The sequence below is a fragment of the Arachis hypogaea genome, chromosome 2, assembly GCF_003086295.3.
Source record: "Arachis hypogaea cultivar Tifrunner chromosome 2, arahy.Tifrunner.gnm2.J5K5, whole genome shotgun sequence".
NCBI classification, from domain to species: domain Eukaryota; kingdom Viridiplantae; phylum Streptophyta; class Magnoliopsida; order Fabales; family Fabaceae; genus Arachis; species Arachis hypogaea.
Genome location: NC_092037.1, coordinates 35,677,488 through 35,693,344, shown reverse-complemented (window position 1 = coordinate 35,693,344; position 15,857 = coordinate 35,677,488). Strand labels below are relative to the sequence as shown.

The window sequence follows — 15,857 nt, the reverse complement described above, 5'->3', positions numbered from 1 at the left end:
CACCCTGGAGGAAGGAAATGGTCGAACACGTTTAACCTCCAGTTTGAGGTCAAACTGGAGGTTAAACGTGGAATGCTCCTGGTGTCTCTCTTGCTTCTGGCGTTTAACCTCCAGTTTAAGGTTAAACTGGAGGTTAAACGTGGAATGCTTCTTGGTGAGAAAGAAAAGTGTCGAACACGTTTAACCTCTAGTTTAAGGTTAAACTAGAGGTTAAACGTGGAATGCTCCCTTGGTTCAAATCATCATTCTGGCTTTTAACCTCCAGTTTAAGGTCAAACTGGAGGTTAAACGTGGAATGCTTCTTAGTGCCCTTTCTCATTCTGGCGTTTAACTTCCAGTTTAAGGTCAAACTGGAGGTTAAACGCCAGTTACAGCATTTCCTCTCTTCTCATGATTTTGGCGTTTAAGCTCCAGTTTAGGCTTAAACTGGAGCTTAAACGTCCCATTTGAATTTCAAGCTTCCTTCATTGATTTTGTTGCTTCCTTGCCTAGCCTCTCTTCCCTGAAATCATCCAAACAATTGCATCAAAGTCTTGCAAAATTTCATGAGAATTCATCCATTCATAGCATTCAAGTAATATCACTAAAAACTCATGGAATTTGCATCAAAATCATAATGTTTTGGATGGTTCATTGCTTTGTTGTTCATTTAACCATTCCTGGTTACTTTAAGCTCAAAAAAATGCATAAAACAACTAAAACTAACAGAAAAATGCTAGTGAAACTAGCCTAAGATGCCTTGGCATCACAACACCAAACTTAATACTTGCTTGTCCCTAAGCAAGTCCTGAGTTATCTGAGAAGAAAGTATGAAACAAAAGGCAATTACATTGGCTATATTAGCAAGCATTTGAAGCTCATCAGAAGGGTTTTATACAGAAAGTTGCAGCATCACTTTTTCATACTTATCAAGTAGGATTATCACTTTTTCATTGCATCCATCAAACACTGCTATGGCCTCTTGTTATTCTTATGTCCTTGGCACTTTTTCCTTTCTTTGTTTTTCTTTTTCTTAGAGCTCTTTGCTCCTTGTTTGCTCAGTGTCATGTGTAGCACAAGCCTTTGGCAATTTTCTTTTTCTTATCAGTGCATTACACATATCCACTACAGGCATTTTAGTTCACATTTCTTCTTGAGACATTGATGCCTAGCACCTCTTTGTGTAACTAAATGTTTTGTAGCTGATGGTGTTTTTGTGGAAAAATGAATTTCCAACACACATATCTAACCGGCAAGTGTACCGGGTCGCATCAAGTAATAATAACTCACAAGAGTGAGGTCGATCCCACAGGGATTGATGGATCAAGCAATTTTAGTGGGTGATTAGTTTAGTCAAGCTAACATTGAAGTGAATTTGGATGACGTGTAACCAACAGAAAGTAAATAGCAAGGAAAAGTAAAGTGCAGAAAGTAAAATTGCAAGTAACTTAAATAGCAAGAAATGTAAATTGCAAGGATCTTAAATGACAAGAAATATAAATTGCATCAAATATAAAGGGGAGTGGGTGCTGGAAATTAAAGAGAGCAATAGATTAAGCAACTAGAAATTTAAATTGCAGAAAATTTAAATGTGCAGGAAATTAAATCAAGCTCAATGTGAATAAAGATATGGAAGTGCAGAATGCAGGAAAGGAAATTTCAGAAAAGTAAACGTAGCAGAAGAGTAAAGTGCAGCTCAATTTCAATAGCTAAGGGAAAGTTGAAGATCTCAGGGGTGGAGGAGACTAGAAAACAAATCTAGATCTCAATTCCTTCCTTGATCCAACAGAGAATAATTGCAGAAGAAAATTAAAAGAACAGATTGCAGAAGAAGAAGATTTAAAACAGCAAATGAAAATTGTGTTATGCAGTAAGAGAACAAGATGAATCTCAAATCAGGAATGAAACAGAATTCCTTCCTTCCCAATCCAAAATTCCAAAACAGCAATGAAAACTAAGAGAGAGAGCTATCTATTCCTAATGGAGCCGGCCTCCTTACAAAGATGGAAGTGATGCCTTATATAGGCTTTACAAAATAAAATGAAAATGAAATTAAAACAAATTACAAAAATGAAAATCCTAACTTAATTGATCCATGTGCCTTTGAGTGATGATGTGGGCTTAGCTTGCTTTGGATTTTTAAGGAGAAATGGGTTTTGGATGGCCTTGGTTCAATTGGTGAAGAATTGAATTAAATTAGGTTTTTAATTCAATTTCAGCCCATGAAGGAAAATTGCTTCTAGGAGGCTGCCCTGCCCTTGTGGAGGGCAGGGCAGAAAATTGGTGCATGGTGGTGCGTCCTTGGTGCATGAGATGCTGCCCTGCCCGCGCCAAGGGCAGGGCAGAAAAGTTGGTGCTGCCAGAAATTCCTTGGTGCTGCCAGAATCAGGAATTGGTGCGCCAGAATTGAAAATTGGTGCGCCAGAATTGAGCTTGGTGCATAGGATGCTGCCCTGCCCTCGCAGAGGGCAGGGCAGAAAATTTTGGTGCTGCCAGGATTGAGGTTGGTGCGCCAGATGCTGCCAGGGACGTGCCATGGTGCTCCAGATGCTGCCAGAACGTGCCATGGTGCGCCAGATTTGTGCACCAACCCAAATGCTGCCCTGCCCTCGCGGAGGGCAGGGCAGTGTTTTCACTTTGATGTCCCAAGTTCGAACCATGGCCGAAACACACGCTACTTAATTTCCTTGGCTTTCTTGGCACCAAAGTAAGGCCTAGTTTCTTGCTTTCTCATGGCCCTTAAAGATGCCTTTCGTTCCTGCCTCAATTGTGCGCCAAATATGGATTGCTATATATCGTTGGAAAGCTCTGAATGTCAGCTTTCCAACGCAACTGGAAGCACATCAATTGGACGTCTGTAGCTCAAGTTATAGCCCTTTGAAGTAGGCATGGTCATGCTGTGTGCGGCCAGATTTTAACTTAGCGAAAATTCTTGCTTCCAACCACACTTTGCATCACGATTCTGCCCTGCCCTTGGCAAGGGCAGGATCGTGTGCGTGCTGGCTGCTTCCTTTCTTGATTTGGTCATGGGCCACGCTTTTAAAAGCGTGGCCTAAAGCTCCAAAGTGTACCCAACTTCAAAATGTACCCCAAAGCTCTTTTTTTCTCCTTTTTTTGTGCTTCTTTGCTTCTTTTTCTTCTTATTTCCTACAAGATTTATAAAATTAAAAGATCAAGGAAATCTTCCAATTAAGTACACAAGAATGCAATATTTAAGCACTAATCATCAATTTCTTGTATGAAAAAGCATAGAAAAATAGGTATATGATGACTTGTCATCACAACACCAAACTTAAACCTTGCTTGTCCCCAAGCAAGAAAAGAATCATGCAATAGAAATTGACAATCCAAGGTAAGAAGAGTAGCAAGTTAATGTTCATGGCAAGCTAGTTTTCTATGCATGCTACAATTACAAAAGAGATGTAAATGATTGATGCTTCTATCTAGCTTATTTTATGAAATCTTTTTCTTATAATTCTTCCTTGAAACAAGCTTTTGATTTTTTTTTCTCCTTTTGGGTGCTTTGCCCCATGAGTTAATAACAAAGCTACGACTTCTAAATGCTTTGTTTTCAAGTATTACCACTTGATACATAAGCACCACAAGCATTTAATTAGAGGACTTCATTAAGCTCATTTTTCTTTTCTTTTCTTGACTCTCTAATCATTGATGCTCAGAGCCTTGAGCTTTGAGGGAGTGCTTTTGCACTTGAGCCTAGCCTTGACTTCTAAGTGTTTTGTTTTCAAGCATTTGGCTTGATACATAAACACCACAAGCACTTAGCAAATAAATTGCCATTGGTACTCAGAGCCTTCAACTTTCTCATTCTTTCCCTTTTTCTTTTCTTGCTTTAATTGTATTTGCTTCTTCAAGGTTTTCATGGTTTCAAAAGATTTCACAAAATGTACTAGATGAAAAACTTCAATTAAATAAAATCCAATGCAATTGAGCAACAATTAATCATACTAGCTTTCCAATACTTGTATGCACATGCTAAATTCTTCTTTAATGCCTTGTTTGTTTATGATCATGATGCTTTACTGCTTTTGAATTCACAAAGCTCAAGTTGGTAGTCATAATGGTATAGCACCATATTATAATTCAAAATTCAAGCTATGCTTTATTCATACACATGTGTAAACAGAAAAGATGAAGACAATCATGCAATTTAAGTGACCGGAAACAAAGGAGAGGAAAAGGAACTTTACAACCTTGTAGTTCATCTTCATTATTGTTGTCCTTTTTCTCCAATTCTTCCCTTTCCCTTGCCAACTTAGAGTGCTTGCTCATCCTCAAGCAATAATTAGAACAATGGCTATGGGGCTTAAGATGGATCATGAATGTCTTACACAATGCAATGTTAGTAGCACATGTGTTTTAAGCAAGCAAAATGAAAGATAACAATCAAGGCACAAGAGACATAGACATTTTGATTGCATAGATAAGAAGGTGTGCACAATACATTGCATAAAAGATAAGTGGCACACCAAACTTAGTGTGACACTTTCACTTGGAATTAATGCAAGTGTCTTGTAAGAATTAGAATAAAATTTTGTTGCATAACAACACCAAACTTAGAATGCAACCATATGTCAATTTATTTGAACTAAAACTAAACAAAAGAAACTGTTATTTGTTGAATACAATCACCAAGCCAAGAATATGTCATGAATAAAGATCTCTTGGTGATATATTAACAAAGACAGTTAAGGAGCAAAATAAGTGGAAGCATTAAAAATAAGGAAATAACTAAAGTAAACAGAATAATAAAATGTCAAACCAAAAGAAAAACAACACTGCAAAGGCTTTATGATTATGCAGACAAGTGGTGTTGCTTAATGAATTGCATAGAGAATTAAGTGGCACACCAAACTTAGAATCTTAGTATGTCACTTCCATTTTTGATTTGATGCAATCATCCAAAAAGATTGAAAACAAGTTGTTGCAAGACAACACCAAACTTAGAATGTAACCATATGCCCATTTATTGAATTTACACAAAGTAAAGAACGAAAACAAAGAAGAGAAGAAATTATACCTACGGTTGGGTTACCTCCCAACAAGTGCTCTTTTAGTGTCATTAGCTTGACATGTTGTTCTTCACTTTCTTCCTCTTCTTCCAATTGGTTAAGAGGAATGACTTCAAGGGGGGAGAAGTTTCAGCTTTTGTCCCCTTTCTTGATTTCCTCTCAGCAAGCTTTCTTTTGAAATTGGCTTGGTTGAGCTTGCTTGCTTGATCAGGGGCAGGATTGGTGCTTTTGTTAGTTGCCTTCACTTCTTGGATGTCAAGACATGGTTGCTGTGTGATTTTTGGAGTTTGATCTTCATCCAGAGCCTTTTGAATTGGTGGTTCAATGAGCTTTTCCTTCATGTGCCTCTCTGTTTTACTTGAGTTTGGAATGACTTCCTCACTTTCTCGCTCCTCCACTTCCTCTTTTACACTCAACATTTGCTTTAATAGCTCTTTCATGGAGGAGGTTTGTTGATTTTCCCAAGCTTTCTTCATCTCCTCTTCATATTTTTCGATCAGTGTTGAGCATCTTTGGTCCAGGGGAGTTTGAGGAGGTTGTGAGTGTTCAGGTTCTCTTGTCATCTCAAGTGCAGTTTTAGGTTCAAATGTTTCCACCACCTCTTCCTTCTTTGCAATTTCACTTGATGCAGTAGCCTCTTCCTCTTGTTTTTCCTCCTTTTTCGTTGCACTCACCACTTGAGCTACGTGCACTTTCATGTTTGTGAAGAAGTTTTCTTTTCTTTTCCATAATTTCTTTGTCTCCTCCTCATATTTTTTGAACATGGACTCAAGCTTTGAGAACCTTGAGTGGTTCATGGAAGTTTGTGTGGGTGGTGAGTTTTGAAAGGGGCTTTCTGTTGAAGTTTGGTCAAGTGATGATGTCTTTGGATGAATATCACATGGAGCACTAGAATTCCCTTCCCAGCCACCATTAGAATCATGACTTGCATCATTTTGTGGTGGAGGGAAATATCCCATATGACTTTCTTTCTCATCTTGTGGTTCTGAAGCATAGCTCCATGAATTGGAGTGCCCAGAATCTGTATCTTCTTGGTGATATTCCCAACTATCATTAGAATAATGACTTGAATCATATTGTGATGGTGGGCAATATCCTATGAAGTTTGATTGATTAAAAGATGAGGTGAACTCCATTTGAATTTTGTAGAACACAACACCAATGAAAATTGGAATTACTCATATCAGATATGAGTTTTGCTTAGTAAGGCAAAAACACAAACACCTTGGTTTCAACTTTAAAACAAAGAACAAAAAAAAAAGAAAATGCTTGATCTAGACTTCTCACCCACTTAATCATTGTTGATCTAATCAATCCCCGGCAACGGCGCCAAAAACTTGATGGTGTTTTTGTGGAAAAATGAATTTCCAACACACATATCTAACCGGCAAGTGTACCGGGTCGCATCAAGTAATAATAACTCACAAGAGTGAGGTCGATCCCACAGGGATTGATGGATCAAGCAATTTTAGTGGGTGATTAGTTTAGTCAAGCTAACATTGAAGTGAATTTGGATGAAGTGTAACCAACAGAAAGTAAATAGCAAGGAAAAGTAAAGTGCAGAAAGTAAAATTGCAAGTAACTTAAATAGCAAGAAATGTAAATTGCAAGGATCTTAAATGACAAGAAATATAAATTGCATCAAATATAAAGGGGAGTGGGTGCTGGAAATTAAAGAGAGCAATAGATTAAGCAACTAGAAATTTAAATTGCAGAAAATTTAAATGTGCAGGAAATTAAATCAAGCTCAATGTGAATAAAGATATGGAAGTGCAGAGTGCAGGAAAGGAAATTTCAGAAAAGTAAACGTAGCAGAAGAGTAAAGTGCAGCTCAATTTCAATAGCTAAGGGAAAGTTGAAGATCTCAGGGGTGGAGGAGACTAGAAAACAAATCTAGATCTCAATCCCTTCCTTGATCCAACAGAGAATAATTACAGAAGAAAATTAAAAGAACAGATTGCAGAAGAAGAAGATTTAAAACAGCAAATGAAAATTGTGTTATGCAGTAAGAGAACAAGATGAATCTCAAATCAGGAATGAAACAGAATTCCTTCCTTCCCAATCCAAAATTCCAAAACAGCAATGAAAACTAAGAGAGAGAGCTATCTATTCCTAATGGAGCCGGCCTCCTTACAAAGATGGAAGTGATGCCTTATATAGGCTTTACAAAATAAAATGAAAATGAAATTAAAACAAATTACAAAAATGAAAATCCTAACTTAATTGATCCATGTGCCTTTGAGTGATGATGTGGGCTTAGCTTGCTTTGGATTTTTAAGGAGAAATGGGTTTTGGATGGCCTTGGTTCAATTGGTGAAGAATTGAATTAAATTAGGTTTTTAATTCAATTTCAGCCCATGAAGGAAAATTGCTTCTAGGAGGCTGCCCTGCCCTTGTGGAGGGCAGGGCAGAAAATTGGTGCATGGTGGTGCGTCCTTGGTGCATGAGATGCTGCCCTGCCCGCGCCAAGGGCAGGGCAGAAAAGTTGGTGCTGCCAGAAATTCCTTGGTGCTGCCAGAATCAGGAATTGGTGCGCCAGAATTGAAAATTGGTGCGCCAGAATTGAGCTTGGTGCATAGGATGCTGCCCTGCCCTCGCAGAGGGCAGGGCAGGAAATTTTGGTGCTGCCAGGATTGAGGTTGGTGCGCCAGATGCTGCCAGGGACGTGCCATGGTGCGCCAGATGCTGCCAGAACGTGCCATGGTGCGCCAGATTTGTGCACCAACCCAAATGCTGCCCTGCCCTCGCGGAGGGCAGGGCAGTGTTTTCACTTTGATGTCCCAAGTTCGAACCATGGCCGAAACACACGCTACTTAATTTCCTTGGCTTTCTTGGCACCAAAGTAAGGCCTAGTTTCTTGCTTTCTCATGGCCCTTAAAGATGCCTTTCGTTCTTGCCTCAATTGTGCGCCAAATATGGATTGCTATATATCGTTGGAAAGCTCTGAATGTCAGCTTTCCAACGCAACTGGAAGCACATCAATTGGACGTCTGTAGCTCAAGTTATAGCCCTTTGAAGTAGGCATGGTCATGCTGTGTGCGGCCAGATTTTAACTTAGCGAAAATTCTTGCTTCCAACCACACTTTGCATCACGATTCTGCCCTGCCCTTGGCAAGGGCAGGATCGTGTGCGTGCTGGCTGCTTCCTTTCTTGATTTGGTCATGGGCCACGCTTTTAAAAGCGTGGCCTAAAGCTCCAAAGTGTACCCAACTTCAAAATGTACCCCAAAGCTCTTTTTTTCTCCTTTTTTTGTGCTTCTTTGCTTCTTTTTCTTCTTATTTCCTACAAGATTTATAAAATTAAAAGATCAAGGAAATCTTCCAATTAAGTACACAAGAATGCAATATTTAAGCACTAATCATCAATTTCTTGTATGAAAAAGCATAGAAAAATAGGTATATGATGACTTGTCATCAGTAGCTAGGTTGCTCTTGATAATGGACTTTTGGTTGATAATCCCGGGTTAGTTAACCCAAGTTACCAAGTGTTGAAACACTCCACAGAACCTATTCATCCAAGCAGATCCTAGTACATAAACACCACAGGCATATGTCTCAGAAGTTCAAACCATTGGTGCCTAGCTTATTTTCTCAATTTTTTTTGCTTTTTGCTTTTTGATTGCCCTTTTCAGTGGCTTTTTCTTCTTCTTTTTCTTTCTTTTTCATGGCCAAGGACATTTATTAATCAAGATCCATAGACAATATTCAACTTCTACACAAAAATGATAATTCTACACTCAATTTCTAGTGAGCTGACTAAACAATCAAGCATGCATACCACCACTTAATTCTACTTGATTTGTCACTAATTGAGCCAAATTACTTTTGTTCAAACTTTTATTTTATTTTTGGAAACAGAACAAGCATGGCATGCATTTGTTTAAGAAGGTGAAGTTATATCCCAACATCTAGGCATTCACTTTATTCAAAGCAATAAACAGACAAACATACTAAAAACTTCACATTCTAGAAAGATCCAACAATTGGAGTTTAAACCAGAACAAGCATGCTTTTGTTTGCCTTTTAAAGAATGATCACAGAACAACACCACCTTGTGAAATTTCTTGTTTTCTCTTTGTTGTCAGGAAACAATTTGATTTCTTCTTCTTTTTCTAGTTGTTGCTTCATGTTCTTTCTAAGATCCTTGTTTCCTTTCCTGCAAAAAGTGATGAAGTTGCTTGCTTCTCAAGCACTTGAATGGTTAGCTCACTATATATGGGCAAGTGTCTGAGTCTTACGTTGGTGTGTGAACACCAAACTTAGTCTCCTACTTACTCCTTTGCTCTTTGAATCCTTGAATTCTCCTTGGAATGAAGTCACTGCTAAGGATTTTAAGCATTTCTGTGATTGCTTAGAATGGTTATTCCTTACATATAATTCAAAGGTTGTTGTGTTCAGTTGATCTGTATGGTGGAACACCAAACTTAGAGTCACAATTTCCCTTTGAATTATTGATTCACGGATTCATTGTTTGGTGTGAAACACCAAACTTAATTCTTTGCAATGCACAGAAACTACTTCACCTTTTTATTGAAACAAATAAAAGGAACAGCAAAAGAGTATTACCTCAGGTTGGGTTGCCTCCCAACAAGCGCTTCTTTAACGTCATTAGCTTGACGGTCAGCTTCAGTTGAGGTGATATTTAACCTTGTCCTTCTCCTCCACATCTCCCAAGTAATGTTTGAGTCTTTGACCATTCACAGTGAAGGTTCGTTGTGACTTTTCTTCCATGATTTCTACTTGTCCATATTGGGAGACTTTGGTGATAAGGAATGGTCCAGACCACCTTGATTTTAGCTTCCCTGGAAATAGCTTCAGCCTAGAATTGTAGAGCAATACTTTTTGTTCCTCTTCAAATTTCCTTGGGGCTATGTTGCTGTCATGTTTCTTCTTTGCTCTTTCTTTGTAAATTTTGGCATTCTCATAAGCTTCACCTCTGAATTCTTCCAACTCTTGAATTTGCAACATCCTTCTTTCTCCAGCAGCTTTGCTGTCCAAGTTCAAGAGTTTCAAGGCCCAGAATGCTTTGTGCTCCAACTCCAGTGGCAAATGGCAAGCTTTTCCATATACTAGTTGGTAAGGAGACATTCCAATTGGTGTTTTGAAAGCTGTCCTATATGCCCAAAGAGCATCATCGAGCTTAATCGACCAGTCCTTCCTTGAAGTTCCCACAGTCTTTTCCAGGATTCTTTTGAGTTCCCTATTAGATATTTTTGCTTGCCCACTTGTCTGTGGATGGTATGGTGTGGCTACCTTGTGTTTGACTCCATATTTTAGAAGCAATGCCTCTAATGGTTTGTTGCAGAAGTGGCTTCCTCCATCACTGATGATTGCTCTTGGAACCCCAAAATGGCAAAAAATGTGTTTTCTGAGGAAGTTCATGACTACCTTATTATCATTGGTTGGAGTTGCTATTGCTTCAACCCATTTGGAGACATAGTCTACTGCCACAAGAATGTAATTATTTGAGTATGAGGTGGGAAAGGGTCCCATGAAATCTATCACCCATACATCAAACAATTCAAGTTCCAGAATGAATTGTTGTGGCATTTCATTTCTTCTTGGCAGGTTCCCCGCTTTCTGGCATTCATGACAGTGCTTCACTAGTTCCTTTGCATCTTTGAAGATAGTAGGCCAATAAAAACCACACTGCAACACCTTAGCTGCTGTTCTTTCTCCTGCAAAATGTCCTCCATAAGTGGAGCCATGGCAGTCCCATAAGACTTCCCTTCCTTCTTCCTCTGATATACATCTTCTGAGTATGCCATCCGAACATTTTTTGAACAAGTATGGTTCGTCCCAGATGAAGTATTTGGCATCATTTACCAATTTCTTCCTTTGATGCTTGTTAAATTCCAACGGCAAACTCCCAGTGGCCTTGAAGTTTGCTATATCTGCAAACCAGGGTGCTTTGTGAATTACCATGAGTTGTTCATCAGGAAAGCATTCATTTATATGTGTGCTTTGTATGCTTCCTTCTTCACATGGTATTCTTGATAAATGGTCTGCTACCTTGTTCTCTACACCCTTCTTGTCTTTGATTTCAATGTCAAATTCCTGCAACAAAAGAACCCATCTAATAAGTCTTGGTTTAGATTCTTGTTTAGCAAGTAAGTATTTTAAAGCTGAATGATCAGTGAAGACAATGACTTTAGATCCAATGAGATAGGATCTAAATTTGTCAAATGCAAAGACTATTGCCAATAGTTCTTTTTCAGTGGTTGTGTAATTCCTTTGGTTATCATTCAAGACTTTACTGGCATAATAAATCACATGTACCGAATTGTCTTTCCTTTGTCCTAACACTGCCCCAATAGCAAGGTCTGATGCATCACACATCAGCTCAAAAGGTAAGTTCCAATCAGGTGGGGCAATGATAGGTGCAGAGGAAAGTTTTTGCTTCAAAAGTTCATAGGCTAGTATGCAATTTTTATCAAATACAAAGGGTGTATCAGAGACAAGCAAGTTACTCAAAGGTTTGGCTATTTTAGAAAAGTCTCTAATAAACCTTCTGTAAAAGCCAGCATGTCCCAAAAAACTCCTAACTGCCTTGACATTACTTGGTGGAGGTAGTTTCTCAATGAGTTCCACTTTAGCTCTGTCCACCTCAATGCCTCTATTAGAGATTTTGTGGCCAAGGACTATTCCTTCTGTGACCATGAAATGACACTTTTCCCAGTTTAATACTAGGTTGGTCTCTTGGCATCTCTTAAGCACCAAGGCAAGGTGGTGTAGGCAGCTAGGAAAAGAATCTCCAAACACAGAAAAATCATCCATGAAAACCTCAATAAATTTTTCAATCATGTCCGAAAAGATGGACAGCATGCATCTTTGGAAAGTGGCAGGTGCATTGCACAATCCAAAGGGCATGCGTCTATAAGCAAAAACTCCATATGGACAAACAAATGATGTTTTCTCTTGATCTCTTGGATCAACTACTATCTGATTATAGCCTGAGTATCCATCCAGAAAGCAATAGTAAGCATGTCCTGCAAGCCTTTCAAGCATCTGATCCATGAATGGGAGTGGGAAATGATCTTTTCTGGTGGCTTCATTGAGCTTCCTGTAATCTATGCACATCCTCCATCCAATGACAGTTCTTGTGGGTATGAGTTCGTTCCTCTCATTTGGCACCACAGTTATCCCACCTTTCTTGGGAACTACATGGATGGGACTAACCCATGGGCTATCAGAAATTGGGTAGATTACCCCTGCCTGCCATAACTTCATGACCTCCTTTTGTACCACTTCTTTCATGAAGGGATTCAATCTTCTCTGAGCTTGAATGGAGGGTCTAGCATCTTCTTCTAACAAGATCTTATGCATGCATATGGATGAACTTATCCCCTTCAAATCAGCTAGGGTCCATCCAATGGCATCTTGATGGGTTTGTAGCACCTTGATCAATTTTTCTTCCTGTTCTTGGCTCAGGGCAGAGCTAATGATAACAGGATGGCTCTCATCACTACCCAAGTATGCATACTTGAGATTAGGGGGCAATGCTTTGAGCTCAGGTTTTGGTGCTTCCTTCTCTTCCTTCACTCTTTCTGGCATGCTTGGCATGGTTGTTTCAGCAGCCTTAATGTCCCTCACTTCCATGTCATCGGTGAACTCCTCCTCTGCCACTTCCTTTGTTGTTTCCTCAAAGGTTTCTTGTACTGCAATGTCCACTACATCCACCCTCATGCATTCCCTTAGTGATTCTGATGGATAGCTCATTGCCTTGAATACATTGAACACCAATTTCTCATCATGTAGTCTGAGAGTGAGTTCACCCTTTTGGACATCTATGATAGCTCCAGCAGTAGCCAGGAAGGGTCTTCCCAGGATTATCGAGGCTTTGGCTTCTTCCTCGATATCTAACACCACAAAATCGGCAGGGAATATAAAATCTCCCACTTTCACCAACAAATCCTCAACTATTCCATGAGGGAATTTAAAAGTTCGATCTGCCAATTGGAGGGCCATTCTTGTTGGTTTGGCTTCTTCAATCTTCATTCTTCTCATCATGGTTAGAGACATCAAATTGATACTGGCCCCTAAGTCACATAAGGCCTTCTCCACCATGACTTCTCCTATGATGCAAGGGATTTGGAAACTGCCTGGATCCTTCAATTTCCGAGGCAATTTGTGTTGAATGATGGCACTGCATTCTTCAGTCAACAACACAGTTTCCTCATTTCTCCAGCTTCTCTTCTTGGTCATTAATTCCTTTAAGAATTTTGCATAGAGTGGCATTTGCTCTATTGCCTCAGCAAACGGAATGTTGATTTGAAGTTTCTTGAAAATCTCCAAGAATCTGGAGAATTGGCATCTTTTTCTCTTTTCATCAAACGTTGAGGATATGGTGCCTTGGGTGTATAAGGCTTCAGGACCTCTTTTTCTTTTTCTTTTGTTGCAGAAGGTGTAGAAGATTGTCCCTGTTCCTTGTCTCTCACATTTTCCTTTGCTTCATCCTCTGTGGTTTCCTTTGAGATCTCCTTTAGCTTCGTTCCACTTCTGAGGGTTATGTCCTTACATTCTTCCCTTGCAATAGCCTTGGCACCATGAGAAACGCTTGGTCCAGGGGTTTGCTTAGACAAATACACAATTTGATTTTCTAGCTTCTGGATGGCAGCTCCTTGGTTTTGCAAGTTGGAATTTACTTCTTCCTTAAAGGCTTTCAATTCTATTATGTCTTGACCCATGGTTGTAAGCATTCTTTCTATCCGGTTTAATTGATCTTGAAATTGTTGGTTCGGATTGGATTGGGCAGGTTGGATATTTTGGCCATGATATGGTGGTTGGGAGTAAGTGTTTTGTGTGGCTTGGTATGATCTTTGGTTGGAGTTTTGGTATGTGGAATTGTTGTGTTGGTTGTGGTTGTAAGGTTTGTGGTTTTGTGGTTGAGTTTGCTGGTTTCCCCACCCAAAGTTTGGGTGATTTTTCCATCCTGGGTTGTAAGTGTTGGAATGTGGATCATATGATTGCCTTTGTTGATTTCCCACATAATTGGCCTCTTCCCAATCACCTCCTTCAATGCTTACTTCCTCTTGATCTTGTGTGTGTATTGCAGCCACTTGCTTTGTGTCTAATTTCCTGGTGAGCTCTGCTAGTTGCTTGGCAAACACCTTGTTTTGGGCTAGGATTGTATCAACATGGTTCAGCTCCATGACTCCCTTAGTGTTGTGCCTCTCTGAAGCATAGTAGTATTCATTCTCAGCCACTGTCTCAATCACTTCAATGGCTTCTTCCACAGTTTTTTTCCTGTTCAATGAACCTCCTGATGAATGGTCTACAGCCTTCCTTGATTCATAAGAAAGTCCATCATAGAAGATGTGCAATTGCACCCAATCAGGGAACATGTCTGGTGGGCATTTCCTTGTCAATTCTTTGAACCTCTCCCATGCTTCGTAGAGCGTCTCACCATCTTTTTGTCTAAAAGTTTAAACCTCAGATCGAAGCCTATTGACTCTTTGTGGGGGATAGAAACGTGCCAGAAACTTGCTCTCCACCTCATCCCAGGTTGTCAGACTGTCCCTTGGGAATGATTCCAGCCACTTAGCTGCCTTGTCCCTAAGTGAAAATGGGAACAAGAGCAGTTTATAGGCATCTTCCTGGACTCCATTGGACTTCACAGTGTCGCAAATTCTCAGGAATTTTGTGAGATGTTGGTTTGGGTCTTTATTAGCACTCCCACCAAATGAACAATGGTTCTCCACTAGTGATATTAGCTGTGGTTTGAGTTCAAAATTGTTGGCCTGAATGGGTGGTTTCTGAATGCTGCTACCACAATTCCCAGAGGTTGGGTTTATGTATGAACCAAGAACCCTCCTCTCAGGAATGGCATTGTTTCCATCAACCCTCTCATGGTTGTGAACTTCTCTATCCATGTTGAGATCTAGAGCTTCTTCAAAGTTGTCCTCAGATTCTCCTTCAGATTCTTCTTCTCCCAGTACCCTCTTCCTTCTTGCTTCCCTTCTAAGTCTATGAAGGGTCCTCTCTGGTTTGGTATATGGAGGAGTTGATGTCTCTCCTCTCCTACCTGTCATACAAGAACACACCACAAGCAACAAACAAGTTGAATACTCTTGGTTAATGGAAGAGTATTGGTTAGAGCAGTGAGGAATTAATTCAAATAGTTAGTGGGTTAGTGAGTTAGTTGCTTGAATTTAAAGGCATAAAGAAAGAAAAAAGCAAATCACAGAGTGCAGAAATCAAAATTCAACAAGTAACTTGAACTAAATTAACAAAACAAGAAAAATGCTCAATCTAGTTAACTTCCAATTTGAGAATTGTCAATCGAAAACCAATCCCCGGCAACGGCGCCATAAACTTGATGCGCTATAACTGGGTATAGCTACGATTAAGGGAAATTGCACAAACGGCAAAATTCCTTCCGGCAAGTGCACCGGTTATCGTCAAGTAAAAACTCACAATAGAGTGAGGTCGAATCCCACAAGGATTGGTTGAATGAGCAATTCGAATTAGAAGTTTGATTAGTTGAGCGGAATCAAGAATTGGGTGTGAATTGCATAAAGTAAATTGGCGGGAAATGTAAATTTGCAAGGAATTGAAATGACTGAATTTTAAATTGCGAGAATTAAAGTGCGAGAAGTTAAATTGCTGAAATTAAAAAGGGAATTGGGGTGATTGCATAAATTGAAATTGCAGAATGTAAATGGAAAAGGATAGATCAGAGAGAGGTGTTCATTGGGTGTTAGGAGATATTGAGATCTCCGAATCAAAACATTTTTATCTCTTCCTCAACCAATGCATTCATTGAATTTTGCTTGGCAATCTTATATGATTGGATCCCAATCCCTTGGCTCACCAATTCTCTCTAAAAACAAACAAATTCCCAATCCCT

At 39.5% G+C, this 15,857-nt stretch overlaps 1 non-coding gene across 1 annotated transcript; it reads left to right on the top strand.

The window, feature by feature from the left end:
• Positions 1-14,350: 14,350 nt before the first annotated feature.
• Positions 14,351-14,454, top strand: LOC112764734 (small nucleolar RNA R71). Its single transcript, XR_003183327.1, has one exon. It is a non-coding gene; the product is annotated as a small nucleolar RNA R71 (small nucleolar RNA).
• Positions 14,455-15,857: the final 1,403 nt, after the last annotated feature.